This window comes from Acartia tonsa, chromosome 15 (assembly GCF_053477335.1).
Source record: "Acartia tonsa isolate MP-2025a chromosome 15, ASM5347733v1, whole genome shotgun sequence".
Classification (NCBI taxonomy): domain Eukaryota; kingdom Metazoa; phylum Arthropoda; class Copepoda; order Calanoida; family Acartiidae; genus Acartia; species Acartia tonsa.
This window is the reverse complement of record NC_137274.1, coordinates 11,823,865-11,836,696: the sequence shown is the minus strand read 5'-3', so window position 1 is coordinate 11,836,696 and position 12,832 is coordinate 11,823,865. Positions and strand designations below refer to the sequence as shown.

At 33.5% G+C, this 12,832-nt stretch overlaps 2 long non-coding RNA genes across 2 annotated transcripts; both read right to left on the bottom strand.

Annotated features, from left to right (window-relative positions):
• Positions 1 to 509: 509 nt before the first annotated feature.
• On the bottom strand, positions 510 to 2,983 carry LOC145306897 (uncharacterized). Its single transcript, XR_013875253.1, has 4 exons — positions 2,960 to 2,983; positions 2,311 to 2,389; positions 1,440 to 1,506; positions 510 to 606 (listed from the first exon to the last, which is right to left on the bottom strand). It is a non-coding gene; the product is annotated as an uncharacterized LOC145306897 (long non-coding RNA).
• A 3,012-nt stretch (positions 2,984 to 5,995) lies between these two features.
• LOC145307279 (uncharacterized) lies at positions 5,996 to 11,759 on the bottom strand. The gene is made up of 4 exons (XR_013875378.1): positions 11,689 to 11,759; positions 9,902 to 9,966; positions 7,047 to 7,114; positions 5,996 to 6,066 (listed from the first exon to the last, which is right to left on the bottom strand). It is a non-coding gene; the product is annotated as an uncharacterized LOC145307279 (long non-coding RNA).
• Between the last annotated feature and the right edge of the window lie 1,073 nt (positions 11,760 to 12,832).

Sequence of the window (12,832 nt, the reverse complement as noted above, 5' to 3'; positions counted from 1 at the left end):
AACCAATAAAATTCATTGAAATAACCCAAAGTTTTGGAGCAAACAATTAAGATAACGTAGTTGTAAAACTTTGAGTACCAGAGAATAATTTACATTCAAATGTCTCCCTTCCTTTCCCCATACTGTGTTACACTTACACAATAAAAGATGAAAAGGAGATTGACAAGAACTTTAATTAAGAAGAGCAAAGCATTTCTATGACTTGGTCTAGTGATGCAGTGACGTGCACAGTTTCCCCCTCCCTCCTCCCACCAACCTTTCTACAAAATCCCTAAACAAAAATAGTTGTCTATGGTGCCCTAGCAAAATGGGGATGGCTGTCACTGCTTTTGGCCTACCTATTCTATTGAAGTAAGGAAATACCTTATACCCCATTTCTTTTCTAAAAGGTTTCTTTCCCCCTTCCCTTTCTCTTTCCCACTTCTATGACGTCACTAGAATAGGTAGGCCAAAAGCGGTGACGTCTATCCCCATTTTCCTAGGGCACTAAACACAGCTATTAGTTTCCCATTTCCTTAAAAGTTTAAAAGTAATAAATATAAAAATCATTAATTCCTTGATGAATTTTGACTGGTTTTGCTGCTTTCAATATTCTTTTCATAGGCCCTACAAAATATAAACAAGGATGACATCATTCATAAGTATATAAACACAAAAAAAATTATTGGTTATAATACGGACATGGTGATTTTACGCTCAAATTTTTAAATCAAGAATAAATTTACTGGAATTAAATCACAAAACCGTTTGCATTTAAAAAAAAAAAAAAATTTGTAGTATGCCTGACAGACTGATGGACCAAGAAATTTTCATGCTCTTTGCTCAATGGTATATTGAATCTTCATGAAAAATCTATCTTGAAGAAAATAAATTGTTGCAGATGGATGGTCAGATTGACTAACAAAATGAATTATAGTGGTGCTTAACTACTAATGATTAAAAAAAATTACATCAATCCTACATTTATATTTCTTAACTTTTTGTACCTGAACCTGGATAACCTCTAGAGGACAGGTACACCACAAGGTCTTACTTTAGTGTACCCAATATTTGAGAACCTTTTAGTAACAACAAAAGAAGTTAAAAATGGTTCCTACTGTTACTATGTCAGGTGCACAATATTAATAGTTACAGTAGGGGGAATGTCTTGGCCCAAAACAAACACAAAAAACTACCATACAAATTAAGGACACAACTAATTACCATACAAATTAGGACACAACTAATTACCTACACAGTTAGGACTTATCAGACAAAGGTCGTGCAATCAAAGAGTTGGGTGTCTGATGGGTGTTACTTAACCTAATTCCCCAGATGTTTGGACAGAAAAGTAGACATTTAGCTCCCTTTGGTTATACTGGTTTGTTGGACCTGGTGATATTTGTTTGAGTGTCATGGACATAACAGCATCCCAGCACGTATGAGGTAATATATCTTACCTATAAACATCTTCTCTCTCATCTATGATGGACTCTTTGGTCTGGGCTGAATCACTTCGGTTTAGATCTGAAAAAAAGAGAACATTTTTTTTATTTAGGTTTAACCAAGGAAAGGAAGAACACTGCACTGTAAACTTTACAGGTACCCAAAGTTTTAAATGTATGTTCTGTCCTATCCTGTTGCTTAAAAACTTTGGGTTATTTGGTTAAAGTATTATTTATTAGTTTGTTCAAGTAGAAGTGTCCAAATAATGAGGATATTTATATGTTGGGTCCTACTTCCATCAGCCATATGTTTTAGGGACAGACTCCATTTGGTGCAATGATATGCGCCCTTATCCAATTAATGTTTGTTATGCTTGTAATAAAATCATGTAATATTGACCATTGAAGTTTTGCAAACAAATGAAGATCTAGCCCCACATGTATTGTATACATCCTATTTACTATAATTGATATCACAATACTATGGATATTTATATGTTAAGTCTTATTTCTTACATCAATTCATCCTACTTACTTTTACTACAACATGTGACCATGACTCAACACATAGCACATCCGCTTATCATCGGGGTTGAGTCCTACTTCAATCATCCATTTGTAGAAAAAATTAATTTTCTAATTAATTTTTTTTATGCTTGTAATAAAATCCTTTAGTACTGATCATTTCTCAAACAAACAAAGATCTAGCACCATGTGGTTAAACATCCATCCTACTTCCCTTTACTACAACCTGAGACCGTAACTCAACACATAGCGCATAGCACATCATCGGTTAGGTGATAGTTTCAAATCCTGGCTTAACAATGCCTCATAACTAAAGACGTTAAGAATGGTTCCTACTGCTACTATGTCAGGTGGTACTTACCTGTACTACAATTAATATCACAATACTGGCTGGCAGCTGTCACAGTTCTCACAACATCCTTCAATCTCATACCAGCAATCTAATAATGCATATCTTTATAATAAAGTAACAGGATGTCTATCTGTTTATTTGTTTGTCTGTTTGTTGGTACCGAAGGATCTCACTAACCGCTGAACTGATATGGTTCTCCTTTACAAGCTTGCTTCTAATAGGTCATGGGAAGGTTTTTAACTATTTTGGGGAAGGTACCAATATTCTCCCAAGAGAAATCGAACTTAGAAAAAAATTCCCCCACCCCCAAAAACATTAAAAAAAATAAAGGGATGGGGGATAGGGAGGGTGATCAACCCACCCAAAAAATCTCCTCAAATATTTTTTTACTAATTCTTTTTAAATCTAAAATAATTGAGTTGTTGAATTCAACTTCCGCCTTCTCAAGTGCCCCTAGAGGCCTCAAGGGGGCGTTTCTGCTAGTACAATATTATGACAGGGGAAAAATTGTCGTCAGCTGAGGTTGCTAACATGGACATTACTTATTGATCATTTTGTTAATCCAGTAGGAAAGAGTAGATGAGGTAAAGGGGTTGGATTTTTTTTTTTGAGGCGGGGGGAAGTGGTCATTATTTTTATTAAATGGATGTATTATTACTTGGATCTTACACCAGTTTTCCATATTCTCTAGTGAAAAACGCAGTTGGCTAAAAATATAGGTAAACCCCATCCCATACCAGCCCCTCCCCTCCTTCTAAATGAACGAACTGACCAATAAGAGAGTTTTATCTTGGTTATAAACCTTTCCAGGACCTATGAGAATCTACACTGTAGGAGAACCATATTGGTTCAGTGGTTCCCGTACGGAAATTCTGGTAACGATTATATAGCTACGCTTTCTAAATTGCTAACTGTATTAGAAATCAAAGTTTGAAATCGATATGACAATTCTAACATGCCTAGATCAACAAAAAGAGCTCATTATTACGGTTAGACGGGTTGGACCGACCCCAAGTAGAGGATAGCTTTCCTTTAAAAAATAGTGTCAAAACTGAATAATCAGAATATAAATGTATGAGAGTCGAAGCAAAATTGTAGGTAAATATGTTGAAAAGTTGCTTGATAAAGGATAATGTTTATTGACATACTTACGTTTTCAGGACTTGATTATAGAGATGCTTAGCTAACAATATTGTACTTTGTTGTCCTTGGAATCAGTATTTAATCAATCAGATACAAAGGATAATTATATCACTTTAAAAATTGTTGACAAAAAATTATAAAACAACATGACGTACAGTATTCTGGTAACGATTATAAAACTACGCTATCAAAATTATACCTAACTGAAATAGGAATCATCATGCAAAGTTTGAAATCGATAAGACAATTATAACATGCCTAAATCAACGAAAAGAGCTAATTATTACGGTTAGATAGGTTAGACCGACCCTAATTATAGAAAAGCTTCATTTTTAAAAACCCAATAAATCAGAGAGACAAACGAACATTTGACTAACATGAATGAACAGGATACTAATCTGTTTAAAAAATTATAAATAATATTTGTTTATCATCATTTAAATCATCATTACAATAATTACTGTTTTAATAAGATATAAAATACACAAAATGAATTTTTTTTTTATAAAAGAGGGGGGTAGGATTCTGGTAAAATTCGAAAAGGTTATGTGTTATAAGTTAAAAACAGTAGTAGAACGATATAAATTTATGTTAACTTTTTAAAAAAATTTTGTGTCTAACTATAGTTCTTTTCAATAAGAAATACACATATTTAGTGAATATTATCATTCTACTACTATTTTTAAGCCTTAAAACACACACATTTACGGATTTTACCAGAAACCTACCCCTCTCTTTGTCATAAGTGGAGAAAGACGCTCAAAAATAAGAGATGTGACGTCATAAAAATGAATGCTTATCCATCTCTTTTTTAGGGGGTTTCTATCCCACTTCTCCTCTCATCTCCCATCTCATTTTTATGACGTCACATTGAGCGACTTTTTCCATTTACAAATTGTCTCTAAAAAGTAACTAGATGTGTGTCTATCTGTGTAGTATAGGAGCTCACTAACCACTGAACCAATATGGATCTCATTTACAGTAAAGCTTCTTATAGATTTATATTAATTTTGGCATATGGTACATTCACACTAAAATCATGAGGGGAACCTCGACTTCCCCCTTCCCCCTCATTTACTTAAGTGCCCCTTTAGGCATTTTTTCCATTTTCATGGCGAAAAAAGTTACCCTTTTAATAAAAAAAAAGTATTCTCAATTTATCTTAGATGATCAAAACTGATTAATATCCGCTGGATTAGAACCGGTTTTGTGCTATGCTTAAAAATTATGTAGCATTTATTTTCTACAAAAAAAAATAATCAGAATCTTATAATTTTTTATTTTACTAGTCCCGGAAAACTGTCTATAATACGATGCGATCACTATAAAAGAATAAAAAAATCAAATATATTTTGTTGGGGGATTTTGTTAAAAGTATTTGAAGATTTTTTTTCTTCTCAAAATCATTAATTTTAAAATAAATTTATAGTTGTTGCAACGGGGAGGGAGGGGACATTGGGCTGTTTATTACACTAGTCCCCAAAGTTTTTATGATAACATTTTTTTAGCTTAACAACTTTGAGGACTCTTATTGAATTTGATTGGTTGGTTCATTTAATTGAGTGTCCAGACGCTCAAACCACTAATTGTAATCTACAAAAGGTATATTTTTGTGAATCATCATTATAGATGTACATCAATTTGTCGGCCATTGTCTTATCGCTTTAGATTTATGTGTTTCAAACTTTTTAAAAGAAAAATCAGTTATAAACAAGGATGACAACATCCATAAGTAGCAAAGCACAAAAATTATGGATGGATATCGGAAAAAAGTTAACTATAGAGCAGTGTCATAAAAATTTGAAATCATGAAACCTTAAAACTCTAGGAATCAACATCTAGCATCGCAAGGATAAAATGTTTCTCGCAGCAGGATATCCCCCATCCCCATGCAAATCTACGTTTCACCTAGCTTATACCAATAACGAAATTAATTCTGAAAAAAAAATCACGAAACCTATACGTGGTTTTCAGCTGTCGTTTGGGAGCAACATATAGTAAAATTGACGACCTCTCCAAATATTATTAGAAGCGAAGCTTTTCTATAATTAGGGTCAGTCTGTCCGTACGTCCGTCTGTAACAGATAGCTTTTTTTGAGACTCGTTAAATTGTCCTATCGATTTAAAAATTTGCATGGTGATTCCTGTAGTAGTTATGTACGATTAGAAAGCGTGTCAACTCTATAATCATTATCGGAATGTCCGTACGTCCATTTTTAACATGTTGATTTTTTTCACTTTTTTAACAACAAATTTTTATATGATCTAATTATCTGATTGATCTTATTTTTGGTGTACTGATTCCTTAGACAACAAAGTTCAATATCATAAGCGAAGCAACTCTATAATCAAGTCCTATAAATGTAAGTATGTCCTTAAATATTATCCTACATCAAGCAATTTTTCAACAAATTACTAAAAAATTTGCTTTGGCTCTTATTCATTCATATTCTGATTATTCAGTTCTGACACTATATAAGTGTTAATGTTCGTTTGTCCTACCGTTTCTGAGCTTCGCTTTTATGAATGTTGTCATCCTTGTTTAACCTACCTTTGCCTCGTCATTCCTGTGGGCCAGATATCTACATAGACATACAGACAACAGGGATATCAGAACAATTACTAAATAGATAGATAGATAGGTAGATAGATAGTTAGATAGATAGATAGATAGATAGATAGATAGATAGATAGATAGATAGATAGATAGATAGATAGATAGATAGATAGATAGATAGATAGATAGATAGATAAATAGGTAGATAGATAGTTAGATAGATAGTTAGATATGTAGTTAGATAGATAGATAGATATACAGATAGTTAGACAGATAGTTAGATAGATAGATAGATAAATAGATAGATAGATAGATAGTTAGACAGATAGTTAGATAGATAGATAGATAGATAGATAGATAGATAGATAGATAGACAGATAGTTAGACAGATAGTTAGATAGATAGATAGATAAATAGATAGATAGATAGATAGTTAGACAGATAGTTAGATAGATAGATAGATGAGATAGATAGATAGATAGGTAAGATAGATAACAAATGGTGTTGGGAATATAAGGGAGGGAGGTAGTTATCTGTATATACATCTATACTATCAATAATACAAAGTAGAATGATGTCTGTCCGTCTGTCCATTAAGATCTCGGTAACCACTGAACCGATTGGATTCTACTCTTCAGGGAATATACCTACTGGTCCTGTGGTGATTTTAGGCTATTTTCTTGGGGGGGGGGGGGTGAGACACCGTACCCCAAACCCCCCAAAAAATAAAAATTCCACTCGCTATTTTTTTAAAATTATTTAAAATAGTGGTGGAGTGCGGGATCTCCAGGTAATAAAAAATGTAATTATATCTCTTAGGGCAAGGCCCCTAGAGGCTAGGGGCGAAGCCGCTAGTATAGTCCACATAGAATTAATAACAAAAGATTATTTGTAAAACATCATGTTTGATGCTTTAAAGTAATCTTCAGTTACAATTATCTTTTAATACTGACAATATTATTTCATTCATAGATTTTTTCAATAAAATTTTTAATATTTTTAAAATATTGAGATTACAAATAAACATAGATAGATAGATAGATACCTGTGGCAACAGCTGAAATAATTGCAGAGCCAATGAGAGATGTCACAGGTTCACTAAGAAACTCACATCTAAACAAAATTTGGTCATCTTCTTAATCATTACAGAAATTATCATATAAAGATTGAAATCGATAGGACAACTCGGTACACCCACAAACCTCCTACTGCGACAAACGTCTTAATGCGACAAACCTCCTAAACCTCATATTGCAACAAACATCCTAATGCGACAAACCTAAAAAAGGGACAAATGTCCTAATGCGACATCTCTTTAGTAAAACGTCCTAAATTTTTTCAAAAATTATGAAATAAAAAGAATCTTCCAAATTTAAGGGCAAAATCCTCTAATTGTAAAAATATTTAACAATATCAAATTCAAAATGGCACAAAATAAAATAATATACAATATAAAACACAGGGAAAATTTTTTTTACTGAAATTTATTTTTTTAATAACTTTAACCATAGGCTAAATTTAAAAAAACTGTCCGACAGTTTTCCCAAAGTCTGTGTAGGCTATCAAACGGAAAGGTTTCGAACCCGCTACAACCGTGCTTTACAAAAATAGACCTTTAATTTTTTAAATAAAAAAATATATATTTCCTCTTATTTTAGAACATTTTAAAATCAAATTTGGAAGATTTAATTTTTGAAAAAAAAATTTAGGAGGTTTTACTTAACCCATTAGTGCTGAGCGCCACTTTTATGGACCGATCGAGCTGAAAATCTCAGGGAAGCTTTATAATGGTAAAAACGGAATTCCAATTTTTTTGTTTTGCTCTAGTGGCGTGCACAGGAAAGTTGCAATAAAACCCGGTTCGGTGCGAGTAAAAAAACCTTGCGGCATTAATAACCGTTTTTGGCGTTTTTTGGAGCTTTCCCCTGGCATTAAAGCCTGTTTGCGACCTAAATACCCGGTTATTTGGCCCAAAAAATTAAAAATGTAATTTTTGAACGCCCAAAGTGAGATGAACACTTTTTAAAACTACGATACGATCCGTAATTGAAAACTACATAACCTCATGTAATTGATAGAGCTACAACTAACATACAAAACAATTTATATCACATTTAAGATTTTGGCTATAGGTACCACCCCTTTTTGGTTAATAAACCCGGTTTTTGTTGTTGTTGTAAAAAAGATCTATTAGTAAAACCGGGTAATGAAAATTTCAGACTTTCCCCCCATATGCCGAGCCGGGTCTATATAGAACGTAAAAAAATGATAAAAAAATCATATAAAAAATAATAATTTGAATAAAACGAATTCACAAATGAATGTAAATGCCAATAAACTTTAAATTTCACGAAAAAAATCACTAACTTTACTTCATAAACAAAAAGTTAGGAGGGGTATTTTAAAATCACCTTGTTTTTCTTAGTTTTCAAATTTTGTTGAGCTATACCGGCAAACGGAAGTAAGCAAATCTGCCTGCTCCAGGGGGAAATGAAAACCAGGGTAGTAGAGGGGGGATTCATACTGAGAATGATGCAATCCTAAAACTGAGAACCGTTTTTTTTCGGCATTTTCTGGAACCGGGCGTTAAAAGCCGGTTTGTCACTAATGGGTTAAGAGCTTTCGCATTAGGAGGTTTGTCGCAGTAGGACGTTTGTCGGTGTACCGACAATTCTAACATGCCTAAATTAACGAGAACCTTAAGTAAAGAAAAGCTTCGCTTTTAAAACACGCATTATATATTACTTTGTCCAAAAACCAAAAAGTATTAAGTTGAGTAACACCCAAACAGACAACTAACTCTTTGATTGCACGGCCATATTGCCAGAAAAGTCCTAACTGTGCATATTACGCCTGTTTTGGGCCTATGCATTACCACATCCCAACTATTACTTTCGCGCACCTGATTTGAAACAGTGTATTGTATATAGAAAATGATGTCATACAATACAAATGACCAATGATATAGGCAAGTATACTTTGTGTTTGACCAATGGAAAATTGTATACTGGCCTATCATTGGTCATTGGACACTATACACTGTTTTAACATCTTTATTTATGACGCAGTGTTGATCTGATATTCGAATAACCCAGCTTATACCAATAACAAAATTAACTCGAAAAAAAATCATTAAACCTATACGTGGTTTTCAGCTGTCGTTGGGGGGGGGGCAACACATCGTAAAATGGACGACCTCTCCATTTGCCCCCCAAATATTATTTAAGATTTATTTTATTTGTTGGTTATACCCTATTCCTGGAATAAACCACCTACCCAACAACCATCATTGGAGATTTACATATATTTATCGGCTATTGTCTTATCCCTTTAGATCCCTTTGTATTTACCCCTTCTGTAAATTAAAATTATTGGTTGAAACAATGGGGATGTACATCAATTTGTCGGCTATTGTCTTATCACTTTAGATCCCTGGTCTATTATATATAACCTGTAGCAGAAAATTTTAAAAAAGCTTTGGGTACCAGTTTCTAAAACTTTGGGTACAAGTTTCTAAAACTTTGGGTACTAGTTTATAAAACTTTGGGTATCAGTTTAAAAAACTTTGGGTACCAGTTTATGAAACTTTGGGTACCAGTTTATAAAACTTTGGGTACCAGTTTAAAAAACTTTAGGTACCAGTTTATGAAACTTTGGGTAGCAGTTTATAAAACTTTGGGTACCAGTTTATAAAACTTTGGGTACCAGTTTATAAAACTTTGGGTACCAGTTTATAAAACTTTGGGTACCAGTTTATAAAACTTTGGGTACCAGTTTTAAAAACTTTGGGTACCAGTTTATAAAACTTTGGGTACCAATTTATAATACTTTTGGTACCAGTTTATAAAACTTTGGATACCAGTTTATAAAACTTTGGGGACTGTTTTATAAATATCTGACCTTATATCAGTGATGCATGGTAGCTGCCATTTCACAATTGATTTGTCCGCAGTAGTTGGCACAATCTACAACAAATAAGGCGCTGAAAGTCGCTCAATGCTGACGTCATAAAAATGAGGGATTATCCATCTCTTTTTTTAGGGGCTTTCTTTCCCACTTCTCCTCTCATCCCCCTCATTTTTATAACGTCACATGGATCATTTTGGCATAATTTGGGCTTTTTAAATTAGTTTGTCTGTCTGTCCTTCTGTCTGTTTTTCCGTTTGTAATGCTGCTTTCTATTTGGTACTCATACTCTCTTTCTCTGTCTATTTTCTCTCTCTCTTTATATTTACCTTATCCTACAACAAAGTGCAATTAATTTGTCTGTCTGTCTGTCCTTCTGTCTGTTTTTTAGTTTGTAATGCTGCTTTATATTTGGTACTCTCTCTCTTTCTTTCCCTCTCTTCTTCTCTTTACCACATCCTATAACAAAGTTCAATTATTTTGTCTGTCTGTCCTTCAGACTGTTTTTCAGTTGTAATGTTGCTTTATATTAGGTACTCTCTCTCTCTCTCTCTCTCTCTGTCTCTCTCTCTTTCCCTCTCTTTCCCTTTACCACATCCTATAACAAAGTTCAATTAATTTTATTTTTTTCTGTAACAAAGTAAGTTATTTATCAAATCGTATTTTGAACAGCTTTCCACGGATAGTAAAATGAAAAATTATGAGAATTATTCCGTTTTGGTTGTCCTAAAAATCTACTATCTACTATGATTATTGAAGGGTAGCATATCAAGAGAAAACATCCTTAGAAACAAATGAGCCCCCCCCCCCAAAAAAAAAATATACTACTTTTTTAACAACTAAAATTAAAAATGAGCGAGAGTGAACTTAACCCCACTCAAACCTCAAGTACCTGTAGAGGCCTCCAGGAGCGTATCCGCTAGTCAAATATATAATCTTTACTGTACTTTTCTTTTCCTATTATCCCATTTTGTTTCCCTGTTTTCTTAATGTGGTTATGTTTTGCTTATTTTGTACCTGGTTTTCATAGCCATAAATATTAAAGTATAACAGTGACATTTCTGCTAAGACTACATATATGATAAATATTTAAATTGATCGATGAACAGTTAGATATAAAGTTAAATAGATGGCTAGAAAAATAGATATTTTGGTTATTTAATGGATTGTTTATAATACAATGTAGAACGATGTCTACTGTTCGTTTGTCTTAAGATCTCAGTAACCACTGAACCGATTGGGCTCTACTCTTCAGGGCATATACTGATCCTGTCATTTTATTTTTACTTTTTCTTTTTAATTTTATATTTTGGAAAAGGGATTGAAAAGTCCCAGTACCTTTGGGGCGAATCCCCTAGAGGCTAGGGGCAAAGCTGCTAGTTATCTTTTAAAAGCTAAGCTTTTCTATACTTAGGGTCTATCCGTTCGCAAATGGCAAAAAATTTACTTACATTTTTGTTTTGACTTATACATTTATATTAATGCGCCATTATATTTAGTTCAGCATGTTAATGTTCGTTTCAGAGCTTTTATCCTTGTTTCGTAAAAAATTTTTTTTATGGATTCGGATTAGGGTTGGTCCGGATACTTTAATGGCCAGATACGGGATATCCGGCTGATTTCTAATGCTGTGTATCTGGTATTCGGTCGGATATATGGCCAATGCGGCTATCCGGCTGATTTCTAATGACAGATATCCGGTATCAGGATAGTATCAATATCCGGTATCCGGCCGGATATCCGGCCCAACCCTAATTCGGATCCAAATAGTAAAAAATAACCTGAAATTTGATCAATGTTGAGTTAAAAACTTGATTATTTCTTGATTTGATTTCTAGACTTGATCCATCCTAAATATAACAAAAATGGGGTATAGTCCCTTTTGTGGCAATGCCCCTTAAGGGGCGTTTCTTCGTATTTTCACAGTAGTTTTTCTTCTATTTCTAGCCCCTGAAGGGGGCTATAACCTTGCAATCACCTAATCACCTAATCACCTAACCCAATATAACCTAACCTAACCTAAAACAACCTATCTGAAGCTATTTTAAAAATACGATGAATCGCCCCTTAAGAGGCGTTGCAACGAAAGGGACTATATCCCAAAAATGACAAACGGACAGATCTTAAGACAATGGACAATAAATTGATATACATCGCCAATGATGATTAGCAAAATTAACATAATTGATGAAGACGAAGAAAAGGTTAATGTGACGTCATAAAAATGAGGGATGAGGAAAGGAAGAGTGGGAAAGAAAACACCTAAAAAACGATGGATAATACATCATTTTTATGACGTCACATTAACAGACTTTCTTCCTCTTCAAATTGATTGAACACGACACTGCTTATTTAAAACCAACCAATCAAAATCGGGTATAGTCCCTTTCCTGGCAACGACCCTTAAGAGGTGTATTGTTGTATTTTCACAGTAGCTTTTCCCTATTTCTAGCTACTTTGAAAATATGACGAAAAACCCCTTAAGAGGCATTACCATGAAAGGGACTATACCCCAAAAAATCTGATTTTTTGTTCATTAAGATGCAAGAAATGGCAATTAAGAAAACCTGTTTTATTTTCAGCTGTTGATGAGTTGAAAGTTTAAAATCTGGTTCTAGTCTCCTAAAAAGAAAATTAAGATTAGGTATTAACAGATCTATAGTATAGATGTATAAACAGATAACTACCTCCCTCCCTTTTTCAATGACATTTTTCGTCTACTATTAAATTGTTTTCTGCTACTTAGCTGTGATTTTATTTCCAACGCCATTTGTTATTTTTCAATGACCCAATTGAGAGTCGGCACGAGGACATTGTGCTGGGGCGATACAGTTATTTAACCCTTTCTCCTTCTATTGTTTTACTCTAATTAGGTAGCAATTATTTTAAACTATCTATCTATCTATCTACCTAGAAAGTAAGATA